The 12133-nt window shown below is 46.4% G+C and overlaps 2 non-coding genes and 23 pseudogenes across 2 annotated transcripts; all 25 read right to left on the bottom strand.

Moving 5' to 3' along the window:
* Positions 1-222: 222 nt before the first annotated feature.
* On the bottom strand, positions 223-341 carry LOC133566213 (5S ribosomal RNA; annotated as a pseudogene).
* Positions 342-705: 364 nt separating this feature from the next.
* Positions 706-824, bottom strand: LOC133567555 (5S ribosomal RNA; annotated as a pseudogene).
* Positions 825-1188: 364 nt separating this feature from the next.
* On the bottom strand, positions 1189-1307 carry LOC133565353 (5S ribosomal RNA; annotated as a pseudogene).
* A 368-nt stretch (positions 1308-1675) lies between these two features.
* LOC133565553 (5S ribosomal RNA) lies at positions 1676-1794 on the bottom strand (annotated as a pseudogene).
* Positions 1795-2162: 368 nt separating this feature from the next.
* LOC133565311 (5S ribosomal RNA) lies at positions 2163-2281 on the bottom strand. Its single transcript, XR_009809426.1, has one exon. It is a non-coding gene; the product is annotated as a 5S ribosomal RNA (ribosomal RNA).
* Positions 2282-2649: 368 nt separating this feature from the next.
* LOC133565404 (5S ribosomal RNA) lies at positions 2650-2768 on the bottom strand (annotated as a pseudogene).
* Positions 2769-3132: 364 nt separating this feature from the next.
* On the bottom strand, positions 3133-3251 carry LOC133566212 (5S ribosomal RNA; annotated as a pseudogene).
* A 364-nt stretch (positions 3252-3615) lies between these two features.
* On the bottom strand, positions 3616-3734 carry LOC133567554 (5S ribosomal RNA; annotated as a pseudogene).
* Positions 3735-4098: 364 nt separating this feature from the next.
* LOC133567553 (5S ribosomal RNA) lies at positions 4099-4217 on the bottom strand (annotated as a pseudogene).
* A 368-nt stretch (positions 4218-4585) lies between these two features.
* Positions 4586-4704, bottom strand: LOC133565835 (5S ribosomal RNA; annotated as a pseudogene).
* Positions 4705-5069: 365 nt separating this feature from the next.
* On the bottom strand, positions 5070-5188 carry LOC133565443 (5S ribosomal RNA; annotated as a pseudogene).
* A 364-nt stretch (positions 5189-5552) lies between these two features.
* On the bottom strand, positions 5553-5671 carry LOC133566824 (5S ribosomal RNA; annotated as a pseudogene).
* Positions 5672-6035: 364 nt separating this feature from the next.
* Positions 6036-6154, bottom strand: LOC133565352 (5S ribosomal RNA; annotated as a pseudogene).
* Positions 6155-6522: 368 nt separating this feature from the next.
* LOC133565552 (5S ribosomal RNA) lies at positions 6523-6641 on the bottom strand (annotated as a pseudogene).
* A 368-nt stretch (positions 6642-7009) lies between these two features.
* LOC133565188 (5S ribosomal RNA) lies at positions 7010-7128 on the bottom strand. Its single transcript, XR_009809425.1, has one exon. It is a non-coding gene; the product is annotated as a 5S ribosomal RNA (ribosomal RNA).
* Positions 7129-7492: 364 nt separating this feature from the next.
* Positions 7493-7611, bottom strand: LOC133566645 (5S ribosomal RNA; annotated as a pseudogene).
* A 364-nt stretch (positions 7612-7975) lies between these two features.
* LOC133566823 (5S ribosomal RNA) lies at positions 7976-8094 on the bottom strand (annotated as a pseudogene).
* A 364-nt stretch (positions 8095-8458) lies between these two features.
* On the bottom strand, positions 8459-8577 carry LOC133566920 (5S ribosomal RNA; annotated as a pseudogene).
* A 368-nt stretch (positions 8578-8945) lies between these two features.
* Positions 8946-9064, bottom strand: LOC133565239 (5S ribosomal RNA; annotated as a pseudogene).
* A 365-nt stretch (positions 9065-9429) lies between these two features.
* LOC133566416 (5S ribosomal RNA) lies at positions 9430-9548 on the bottom strand (annotated as a pseudogene).
* Positions 9549-9912: 364 nt separating this feature from the next.
* LOC133567552 (5S ribosomal RNA) lies at positions 9913-10031 on the bottom strand (annotated as a pseudogene).
* Positions 10032-10395: 364 nt separating this feature from the next.
* LOC133566273 (5S ribosomal RNA) lies at positions 10396-10514 on the bottom strand (annotated as a pseudogene).
* A 368-nt stretch (positions 10515-10882) lies between these two features.
* LOC133566385 (5S ribosomal RNA) lies at positions 10883-11001 on the bottom strand (annotated as a pseudogene).
* Positions 11002-11366: 365 nt separating this feature from the next.
* On the bottom strand, positions 11367-11486 carry LOC133565769 (5S ribosomal RNA; annotated as a pseudogene).
* Positions 11487-11850: 364 nt separating this feature from the next.
* Positions 11851-11969, bottom strand: LOC133566739 (5S ribosomal RNA; annotated as a pseudogene).
* Between the last annotated feature and the right edge of the window lie 164 nt (positions 11970-12133).

Below are 12133 nucleotides of genomic sequence, written 5' to 3'. Positions count from 1 at the left end.
TTAGCACTGAAGTGCCTTGAGGCACATGGGTCACTGTTGGCGACACTGCAAATCTTGCTATAAATTTCAGACCGAGTCAAAACTAAACATGTTTTGGGTGGAGACCAGCGTTTTGTTTGGACGAGCATAATGTAGCGTTTTGACAAGTGTGGCAAGTATCTATAGCCATTGTGAGAAAAACAAAAGGGAGAAAGTGCGCCCTATACTGGGAGCATCGCTAAAAGCCTACGGCACTTGGTATTCCTAGGCAGTCTCCCAACCAAGTACTAACCAGGCCACACCCAGCTTAACTTCCGAGATCAGACGAGATCGGGCGATCTTCGGGTAGTATGGCCGTAAGCCGAGAGGCAGTCCTCAGAATTCAACTTTTAAATGTGGCAAGCTGGTTGACAGGACCTTTCTGCAATGAGCTACACGTGTGTGATACAAAAATCACTGCTCTTTTTCTCAGCCTATGTAACTCTTTGGACTTTTGCCCCACTGTTAGCACTGAAGTGCCTTGAGGCACATGGGTCACTGTTGGCGACACTGCAAATCTTGCTATAAATTTCAGACCGAGTCAAAACTAAACATGTTTTGGGTGGAGATCAGCGTTTTGTTTGGACGAGCATAATGTAGCGTTTTGACAAGTGTGGCAAGTATCTATAGCCATTGTGAGAAAAACAAAAGGGAGAAAGTGCGCCCTATACTGGGAGCATCGCTAAAAGCCTACAGCACCTGGTATTCCTAGGCAGTCTCCCATCCAAGTACTAACCAGGCCAGACCCAGCTTAGCTTCCGAGATCAGACGAGATCGGGCGATCTTCGGGTAGTATGGCCGTAAGCCGAAAGGCAGTCCTCAGAATTAAATTTTTAAATGTGGCAAGCTGGTTGACAGGACCTTTCTGCAATTAGCTACACGTGTGTGATACAATAATCACTGCTCTTTTTCTCAGCCTATGTAACTCTTTGGACTCTTGGCCCACTGTTAGCACTGAAGTGCCTTGAGGCACATGGGTGACTTTTGGCGACACTGTATATCTTGCTATAAATTTCAGACCGAGTCAAAACTAAACATGTTTTGGGTGGAGACCAGTGTTTTGTTTGGACGAGCATAAACGTAGCGTTTTGACAATGTGGCAAGTATCTATAGCCATTGTGACAAAAACAAAAGGGAGAAAGTGCGCCCTATACTGGGAGCATCGCTAAAAGCCTACAGCACCTGGTATTCCTAGGCAGTCTCCCATCCAAGTACTAACCAGGCCAGACCCAGCTTAGCTTCCGAGCTCAGACGAGATCGGGCGATCTTCGGGTAGTATGGCCGTAAGCCGAGACGCAGTCCTCAGAATTCAATTTTTAAATGTGGCAAGCTGGTTGACAGGACCTTTCTGCAATGAGCTACACGTGTGTGATACAATAATCACTGCTCTTTTTCTCAGCCTATGTAACTCTTTGGACTTTTGCCCCACTGTTAGCACTGAAGTGCCTTGAGGCACATGGGTCACTGTTGGCGACACTGCAAATCTTGCTATAAATTTCAGACCGAGTCAAAACTAAACAAACATGTTTTGGGTGGAGACCAGCGGTTTGTTTGGACGAGCATAATGTAGCGTTTTGACAAGTGTGGCAAGTATCTATAGCCATTGTGACAAAAACAAAAGGGAGAAAGTGCGCCCTATACTGGGAGCATCGCTAAAAGCCTACAGCACCTGGTATTCCTAGGCAGTCTCCCAACCAAGTACTAACCAGGCCTGACCCAGCTTAGCTTCCGAGATCAGACGAGATCGGGCGATCTTCCGGTAGTATGGCCGTAAGCCGAGAGGCAATCCTCAGAATTCAAATTTTAAATGTGACAAGCTGGTTGACAGGACCTTTCTGCAATGAGCTACACGTGTGTGATACAATAATCACTGCTCTTTTTCTCAGCCTATGTAACTCTTTGGACTTTTGCCCCACTGTTAGCACTGAAGTGCCTTGAGGCACATGGGTCACTGTTGGCGACACTGCAAATCTTGCTATAAATTTCAGACCGAGTCAAAACTAAACAAACATGTTTTGGGTGGAGACCAGCGGTTTGTTTGGACGAGCATAATGTAGCGTTTTGACAAGTGTGGCAAGTATCTCTAGCCATTGTGAAAAAAACAAAAGGGAGAAAGTGCGCCCTATACTGGTAGCATCGCTAAAAGCCTACAGCACCTGGTATTCCTAGGCAGTCTCCCAACCAAGTACTAACCAGGCCTGACCCAACTTAGCTTCCGAGATCAGACGAGATCGGGCGATCTTCGGGTAGTATGGCCGTAAGCCGAGAGGCAGTCCTCAGAATTCAATTTTTAAATGTGGCAAGCTGGTTGACAGGACCTTTCTGCAATGAGCTACACGTGTGTGATACAATAATTACTGCTCTTTTTCTCAGCCTATGTAACTCTTTGGACTTTTGCCCCACTGTTAGCACTGAAGTGCCTTGAGGCACATGGGTCACTGTTGGCGACACTGCAAATCTTGCTATAAATTTCAGACCGAGTCAAAACTAAACAAACATGTTTTGGGTGGAGACCAGCGGTTTGTTTGGACGAGCATAATGTAGCGTTTTGACAAGTGTGGCAAGTATCTATAGCCATTGTGACAAAAACAAAAGGGAGAAAGTGCGCCCTATACTGGGAGCATCGCTAAAAGCTTACAGCACCTGGTGTTCCTAGGCAGTCTCCCATCCAAGTACTAACCAGGCCAGACCCAGCTTAGCTTCCGAGATCAGACGAGATCGGGTAATCTTCGGGTAGTATGGCCGTAAGCCGAGAGGCAATCCTCAGAATTCAATTTTTAAATGTGGCAAGCTGGTTGACAGGACCTTTCTGCAATGAGCTACACTTGTGTGATACAATAATTACTGCTCTTTTTCTCAGCCTATGTAACTCTTTGGACTTTTGCCCCACTGTTAGCACTGAAGTGCCTTGAGGCACATGGGTCACTGTTGGCGACACTGCAAATCTTGCTATAAATTTCAGACCGAGTCAAAACTAAACATGTTTTGGGTGGAGACCAGCGTTTTGTTTGGACGAGCATAATGTAGCGTTTTGACAAGTGTGGCAAGTATCTATAGCCATTGTGAGAAAAACAAAAGGGAGAAAGTGCGCCCTATACTGGGAGCATCGCTAAAAGCCTACGGCACTTGGTATTCCTAGGCAGTCTCCCAACCAAGTACTAACCAGGCCACACCCAGCTTAACTTCCGAGATCAGACGAGATCGGGCGATCTTCGGGTAGTATGGCCGTAAGCCGAGAGGCAGTCCTCAGAATTCAACTTTTAAATGTGGCAAGCTGGTTGACAGGACCTTTCTGCAATGAGCTACACGTGTGTGATACAAAAATCACTGCTCTTTTTCTCAGCCTATGTAACTCTTTGGACTTTTGCCCCACTGTTAGCACTGAAGTGCCTTGAGGCACATGGGTCACTGTTGGCGACACTGCAAATCTTGCTATAAATTTCAGACCGAGTCAAAACTAAACATGTTTTGGGTGGAGATCAGCGTTTTGTTTGGACGAGCATAATGTAGCGTTTTGACAAGTGTGGCAAGTATCTATAGCCATTGTGAGAAAAACAAAAGGGAGAAAGTGCGCCCTATACTGGGAGCATCGCTAAAAGCCTACAGCACCTGGTATTCCTAGGCAGTCTCCCATCCAAGTACTAACCAGGCCAGACCCAGCTTAGCTTCCGAGATCAGACGAGATCGGGCGATCTTCGGGTAGTATGGCCGTAAGCCGAAAGGCAGTCCTCAGAATTCAATTTTTAAATGTGGCAAGCTGGTTGACAGGACCTTTCTGCAATGAGCTACACGTGTGTGATACAATAATCACTGCTCTTTTTCTCAGCCTATGTAACTCTTTGGACTTTTGCCCCACTGTTAGCACTGAAGTGCCTTGAGGCACATGGGTCACTGTTGGCGACACTGCAAATCTTGCTATAAATTTCAGACCGAGTCAAAACTAAACATGTTTTGGGGGGAGACCAGCGTTTTGTTTGGACGAGCATCATGTAGCGTTTTGACAAGTGTGGCAAGTATCTATAGCCATTGTGACAAAAACAAAAGGGAGAAAGTGCGCCCTATACTGGGAGCATCGCTAAAAGCCTACAGCACCTGGTATTCCTAGGCAGTCTCCCATCCAAGTACTAACCAGGCCAGACCCAGCTTAGCTTCCGAGATCAGACGAGATCGGGCGATCTTCGGGTAGTATGGCCGTAAGCCGAGATGCCGTCCTCAGAATTCAATTTTTAAATGTGGCAAGCTGGTTGACAGGACCTTTCTGCAATGAGCTACACGTGTGTGATACAATAATCACTGCTCTTTTTCTCAGCCTATGTAACTCTTTGGACTTTTGCCCCACTGTTAGCACTGAAGTGCCTTGAGGCACATGGGTCACTGTTGGCGACACTGCAAATCTTGCTATAAATTTCAGACCGAGTCAAAACTAAACAAACATGTTTTGGGTGGAGACCAGCGGTTTGTTTGGGCGAGCATAATGTAGCGTTTTGACAAGTGTGGCAAGTATCTATAGCCATTGTGAAAAAAACAAAAGGGAGAAAGTGCGCCCTATACTGGGAGCATCGCTAAAAGCCTACAGCACCTGGTATTCCTAGGCAGTCTCCAAACCCAGTACTAACCAGGCCAGACCCAGCTTAGCTTCCGAGATCAGACGAGATCGGGCGATCTTCGGGTAGTATGGCCGTAAGCCGAGAGGCAGTCCTCAGAATTCAATTTTTAAATGTGGCAAGCTGGTTGACAGGACCTTTCTGCAATGAGCTACACGTGTGTGATACAATAATCACTGCTTTTTTTTCTCAGCCTATGTGACTCTTACGACTTTTGCCCCACTGTTAGCACTGAAGTGCCTTGAGGCACATGGGTCACTATTGGCGACACTGCAAATCTTGCTATAAATTTCAGACCGAGTCAAAACTAAACATGTTTTGGGTGGAGACCAGCGTTTTGTTTGGACGAGCATAATGTAGCGTTTTGACAAGTGTGGCAAGTATCTATAGCCATTGTGACAAAAACAAAAGGGAGAAAGTGCGCCCTATACTGGGAGCATCGCTAAAAGCCTACAGCACCTGGTATTCCTAGGCAGTCTCCCATCCAAGTACTAACCAGGCCAGACCCAGCTTAGCTTCCGAGATCAGACGAGATCGGGCAATCTTCGGGTAGTATGGCCGTAAGCCGAGAGGCAATCCTCAGAATTCAATTTTTAAATGTGGCAAGCTGGTTGACAGGACCTTTCTGCAATGAGCTACACTTGTGTGATACAATAATTACTGCTCTTTTTCTCAGCCTATGTAACTCTTTGGACTTTTGCCCCACTGTTAGCACTGAAGTGCCTTGAGGCACATGGGTCACTGTTGGCGACACTGCAAATCTTGCTATAAATTTCAGACCGAGTCAAAACTAAACATGTTTTGGGTGGAGACCAGCGTTTTGTTTGGACGAGCATAATGTAGCGTTTTGACAAGTGTGGCAAGTATCTATAGCCATTGTGAGAAAAACAAAAGGGAGAAAGTGCGCCCTATACTGGGAGCATCGCTAAAAGCCTACGGCACTTGGTATTCCTAGGCAGTCTCCCAACCAAGTACTAACCAGGCCACACCCAGCTTAGCTTCCGAGATCAGACGAGATCGGGCGATCTTCAGGTAGTATGGCCGTAAGCCGAGACGCAGTCTTCAGAATTCAATTTTTAAATGTGGCAAGCTGGTTGACAGGACCTTTCTGCAATGAGCTACACGTGTGTGATACAATAATCACTGCTCTTTTTCTCAGCCTATGTAACTCTTTGGACTCTTGGCCCACTGTTAGCACTGAAGTGCCTTGAGGCACATGGGTGACTTTTGGCGACACTGCATATCTTGCTATAAATTTCAGACCGAGTCAAAACTAAACATGTTTTGGGTGGAGACCAGTGTTTTGTTTGGACGAGCATAAACGTAGCGTTTTGACAATGTGGCAAGTATCTATAGCCATTGTGACAAAAACAAAAGGGAGAAAGTGCGCCCTATACTGGGAGCATCGCTAAAAGCCTACAGCACCTGGTATTCCTAGGCAGTCTCCCATCCAAGTACTAACCAGGCCAGACCCAGCTTAGCTTCCGAGCTCAGACGAGATCGGGCGATCTTCGGGTAGTATGGCCGTAAGCCGAGACGCAGTCCTCAGAATTCAATTTTTAAATGTGGCAAGCTGGTTGACAGGACCTTTCTGCAATGAGCTACACGTGTGTGATACAATAATCACTGCTCTTTTTCTCAGCCTATGTAACTCTTTGGACTTTTGCCCCACTGTTAGCACTGAAGTGCCTTGAGGCACATGGGTCACTGTTGGCGACACTGCAAATCTTGCTATAAATTTCAGACCGAGTCAAAACTAAACAAACATGTTTTGGGTGGAGACCAGCGGTTTGTTTGGACGAGCATAATGTAGCGTTTTGACAAGTGTGGCAAGTATCTATAGCCATTGTGACAAAAACAAAAGGGAGAAAGTGCGCCCTATACTGGGAGCATCGCTAAAAGCCTACAGCACCTGGTATTCCTAGGCAGTCTCCCAACCAAGTACTAACCAGGCCTGACCCAGCTTAGCTTCCGAGATCAGACGAGATCGGGCGATCTTCCGGTAGTATGGCCGTAAGCCGAGAGGCAATCCTCAGAATTCAAATTTTAAATGTGGCAAGCTGGTTGACAGGACCTTTCTGCAATGAGCTACACGTGTGTGATACAATAATCACTGCTCTTTTTCTCAGCCTATGTAACTCTTTGGACTTTTGCCCCACTGTTAGCACTGAAGTGCCTTGAGGCACATGGGTCACTGTTGGCGACACTGCAAATCTTGCTATAAATTTCAGACAGAGTCAAAACTAAACAAACATGTTTTGGGTGGAGACCAGCGGTTTGTTTGGACGAGCATAATGTAGCGTTTTGACAAGTGTGGCAAGTATCTCTAGCCATTGTGAAAAAAACAAAAGGGAGAAAGTGCGCCCTATACTGGTAGCATCGCTAAAAGCCTACAGCACCTGGTATTCCTAGGCAGTCTCCCAACCAAGTACTAACCAGGCCTGACCCAACTTAGCTTCCGAGATCAGACGAGATCGGGCGATCTTCGGGTAGTATGGCCGTAAGCCGAGAGGCAGTCCTCAGAATTCAATTTTTAAATGTGGCAAGCTGGTTGACAGGACCTTTCTGCAATGAGCTACACGTGTGTGATACAATAATCACTGCTCTTTTTCTCAATCTATGTAACTCTTTGTACTTTTGCCCCAATGTTAGCACTGAAGTGCCTTGAGGCACATGGGTCACTGTTGGCGACACTGCAAATCTTGCTATAAATTTCAGACCGAGTCAAAACTAAACTTGTTTTGGGTGTAGAACAGCGTTTTGTTTGGACGAGCATAATGTAGCGTTTTGACAAGTGTGGCAAGTATCTATAGCCATTGTGAAAAAAACAAAAGGGAGAAAGTGCGCCCTATACTGGGAGCATCGCTAAAAGCCTACAGCACCTGGTGTTCCTAGGCACTCTCCCATCCAAGTACTAACCAGGCCAGACCCAGCTTAGCTTCCGAGATCAGACGAGATCGGGTAATCTTCGGGTAGTATGGCCGTAAGCCGAGAGGCAATCCTCAGAATTCAATTTTTAAATGTGGCAAGCTGGTTGACAGGACCTTTCTGCAATGAGCTACACTTGTGTGATACAATAATTACTGCTCTTTTTCTCAGCCTATGTAACTCTTTGGACTTTTGCCCCACTGTTAGCACTGAAGTGCCTTGAGGCACATGGGTCACTGTTGGCGACACTGCAAATCTTGCTATAAATTTCAGACCGAGTCAAAACTAAACATGTTTTGGGTGGAGACCAGCGTTTTGTTTGGACGAGCATAATGTAGCGTTTTGACAAGTGTGGCAAGTATCTATAGCCATTGTGAGAAAAACAAAAGGGAGAAAGTGCGCCCTATACTGGGAGCATCGCTAAAAGCCTACGGCACTTGGTATTCCTAGGCAGTCTCCCAACCAAGTACTAACCAGGCCACACCCAGCTTAGCTTCCGAGATCAGACGAGATCGGGCGATCTTCAGGTAGTATGGCCGTAAGCCGAGACGCAGTCCTCAGAATTCAATTTTTAAATGTGGCAAGCTGGTTGACAGGACCTTTCTGCAATGAGCTACACGTGTGTGATACAATAATCACTGCTCTTTTTCTCAGCCTATGTAACTCTTTGGACTCTTGGCCCACTGTTAGCACTGAAGTGCCTTGAGGCACATGGGTGACTTTTGGCGACACTGCAAATCTTGCTATAAATTTCAGACCGAGTCAAAACTAAACATGTTTTGGGTGGAGACCAGCGTTTTGTTTGGACGAGCATAATGTAGCGTTTTGACAAGTGTGGCAAGTATCTATAGCCATTGTGACAAAAACAAAAGGGAGAAAGTGCGCCCTATACGGGGAGCATCGCTAAAAGCCTACAGCACCAGGTATTCCTAGGCAGTCTCCCATCCAAGTACTAACCAGGCCAGACCCAGCTTAGCTTCCGAGATCAGACGAGATCGGGCGATCTTCCGGTAGTATGGCCGTAAGGCGAGAGGCAGTCCTCAGAATTCAATTTTTAAATGTGGCAAGCTGGTTGACAGGACCTTTCTGCAATGAGGTACACGTGTGTGATACAATAATCACTGCTCTTTTTCTCAGCCTATGTAACTCTTTGGACTTTTGCCCCACTGTTAGCACTGAAGTGCCTTGAGGCACATGGGTCACTGTTGGCGACACTGCAAATCTTGCTATAAATTTCAGACCGAGTCAAAACTAAACAAACATGTTTTGGGTGGAGACCAGCGGTTTGTTTGGACGAGCATAATGTAGCGTTTTGACAAGTGTGGCAAGTATCTATAACCATTGTGAAAAAAACAAAAGGGAGAAAGTGCGCCCTATACTGGTAGCATCGCTAAAAGCCTACAGCACCTGGTATTCCTAGGCAGTCTCCCAACCAAGTACTAACCAGGCCAGACCCAGCTTAGCTTCCGAGATCAGACGAGATCGGGCGATCTTCGGGTAGTATGGCCGTAAGCCGAGAGGCAGTCCTCAGAATTCAATTTTTAAATGTGGCAAGCTGGTTGACAGGACCTTTCTGCAATGAGCTACACGTGTGTGATACAATAATCACTGCTTTTTTTTCTCAGCCTATGTAACTCTTACGACTTTTGCCCCACTGTTAGCACTGAAGTGCCTTGAGGCACATGGGTCACTATTGGCGACACTGCAAATCTTGCTATAAATTTCAGACCGAGTCAAAACTAAACATGTTTTGGGTGGAGACCAGCGTCGTGTTTGGACGAGCATAATGTAGCGTTTTGACAAGTGTGGCAAGTATCTATAGCCATTGTGACAAAAACAAAAGGGAGAAAGTGCCCCCTATACTGGGAACATCGCTAAAAGCCTACAGTACCTGGTATTCCTAGGCAGTCTCCCATCCAAGTACTAATCAGGCCAGACCCAGCTTGGCTTCCGAGATCAGACGAGATCGGGCGATCTTCGGGTAGTATGGCCGTAAGCCGAGAGGCAGTCCTCAGAATTCAACTTTTAAATGTGGCAAGCTGGTTGACAGGACCTTTCTGCAATGAGCTACACGTGTGTGATACAAAAATCACTGCTCTTTTTCTCAGCCTATGTAACTCTTTGGACTTTTGCCCCACTGTTAGCACTGAAGTGCCTTGAGGCACATGGGTCACTGTTGGCGACACTGCAAATCTTGCTATAAATTTCAGACCGAGTCAAAACTAAACATGTTTTGGGTGGAGATCAGCGTTTTGTTTGGACGAGCATAATGTAGCGTTTTGACAAGTGTGGCAAGTATCTATAGCCATTGTGAGAAAAACAAAAGGGAGAAAGTGCGCCCTATACTGGGAGCATCGCTAAAAGCCTACAGCACCTGGTATTCCTAGGCAGTCTCCCATCCAAGTACTAACCAGGCCAGACCCAGCTTAGCTTCCGAGATCAGACGAGATCGGGCGATCTTCGGGTAGTATGGCCGTAAGCCGAGAGGCAGTCCTCAGAATTCAACTTTTAAATGTGGCAAGCTGGTTGACAGGACCTTTCTGCAATGAGCTACACGTGTGTGATACAATAATCACTGCTCTTTTTCTCAGCCTATGTAACTCTTTGGACTTTTGCCCCACTGTTAGCACTGAAGTGCCTTGAGGCACATGGGTCACTGTTGGCGACACTGCAAATCTTGCTATAAATTTCAGACCGAGTCAAAACTAAACATGTTTTGGGTGGAGACCAGCGTTTTGTTTGGACGAGCATAATGTAGCGTTTTGACAAGTCTGGCAAGTATCTATAGCCATTGTGAGAAAAACAAAAGGGAGAAAGTGCGCCCTATACGGGGAGCATCGCTAAAAGCCTACAGCACCGGGTATTCCTAGGCAGTCTCCCATCCAAGTACTAACCAGGCCAGACCCAGCTTAGCTTCCGAGATCAGACGAGATCGGGCGATCTTCCGGTAGTATGGCCGTAAGCCGAGACGCAGTCCTCAGAATTCAACTTTTAAATGTGGCAAGCTGGTTGACAGGACCTTTCTGCAATGAGCTACACGTGTGTGATACAATAATCACTGCTCTTTTTCTCAGCCTATGTATCTCTTTGGACTTTTGCCCCACTGTTAGCACTGAAGTGCCTTGAGGCACATGGGTCACTGTTGGCAACACTGCAAATCTTGCTATAAATTTCAGACCGAGTCAAAACTAAACAAACATGTTTTGGGTGGAGACCAGCGGTTTGTTTGGACGAGCATAATGTAGCGTTTTGACAAGTGTGGCAAATATCTATAGCCATTGTGAAAAAAACAAAAGGGAGAAAGTGCGCCCTATACTGGTAGCATCGCTAAAAGCCTACAGCACCTGGTATTCCTAGGCAGTCTCCCAACCAAGTACTAACCAGGCCAGACCCAGCTTAGCTTCCGAGATCAGACGAGATCGGGCGATCTTCCGGTAGTATGGCCGTAAGCCGAGAGGCAGTCCTCAGAATTCAATTTTTAAATGTGGCAAGCTGGTTGACAGGACCTTTCTGCAATGAGCTACACGTGTGTGATACAATAATCACTGCTTTTTTTTCTCAGCCTATGTAACTCTTACGACTTTTGCCCCACTGTTAGCACTGAAGTGCCTTGAGGCACATGGGTCACTATTGGCGACACTGCAAATCTTGCTATTAATTTCAGACTGAGTCAAAACCAAACATGTTTTGGGTGGAGACCAGCGTTTTGTTCGGACGAGCATAATGTAGCGTTTTGACAAGTGTGGCAAGTATCTATAGCCATTGTGACAAAAACAAAAGGGAGAAAGTGCGCCCTATACTGGTAGCATCGCTAAAAGCCTACAGCACCTGGTATTCCTAGGCAGTCTCCCAACCAAGTACTAACCAGGCCAGACCCAGCTTAGCTTCCGAGATCAGACGAGATCGGGCGATCATCAGGGTAGTATGGCCGTAAGCCGAGAGTTAGTCCTCAGAATTCAACTTTTAAATGTGGCAAGCTGGTTGACAGGACCTTTCTGCAATGAGCTACACGTGTGTGATACAATAATCACTGCTCTTTTTCTCAGCCTATGTAACTCTTTGGACTTTTGCCCCACTGTTAGCACTGAAGTGCCTTGAGGCACATGGGTCACTGTTGGCGACACTGCAAATCTTGCTATAAATTTCAGACCGAGTCAAAACTAAACATGTTTTGGGTGGAGACCAGCGTTTTGTTTGGACGAGCATAATGTAGCGTTTTGACAAGTCTGGCAAGTATCTATAGCCATTGTGAGAAAAACAAAAGGGAGAAAGTGCGCCCTATACTGGTAGCATCGCTAAAAGCTTACAGCACCTGGTATTCCTAGGCAGTCTCCCAACCAAGTACTAACCAGGCCAGACCCAGCTTAGCTTCCGAGATCAGACGAGATGGGGCGATCTTCGGGTAGTATGGCCGTAAGCCGAGAGGCAGTCCTCAGAATTCAATTTTTAAATGTGGCAAGCTGGTTGACAGGACCTTTCTGCAATGAGCTACACGTGTGTGATACAATAATCACTGCTCTTTTTCTCAGCCTATGTAACTCTTTGGACTTTTGCCCCACTGTTAGCACTGAAGTGCCTTGAGG

The sequence above is a fragment of the Nerophis ophidion genome, linkage group LG13 (assembly GCF_033978795.1).
Source record: "Nerophis ophidion isolate RoL-2023_Sa linkage group LG13, RoL_Noph_v1.0, whole genome shotgun sequence".
Lineage (NCBI taxonomy): Eukaryota > Metazoa > Chordata > Actinopteri > Syngnathiformes > Syngnathidae > Nerophis > Nerophis ophidion.
The sequence above is the reverse complement of the archived record's forward strand: the minus strand, read 5'-3'. Positions and strand labels throughout refer to the sequence as shown.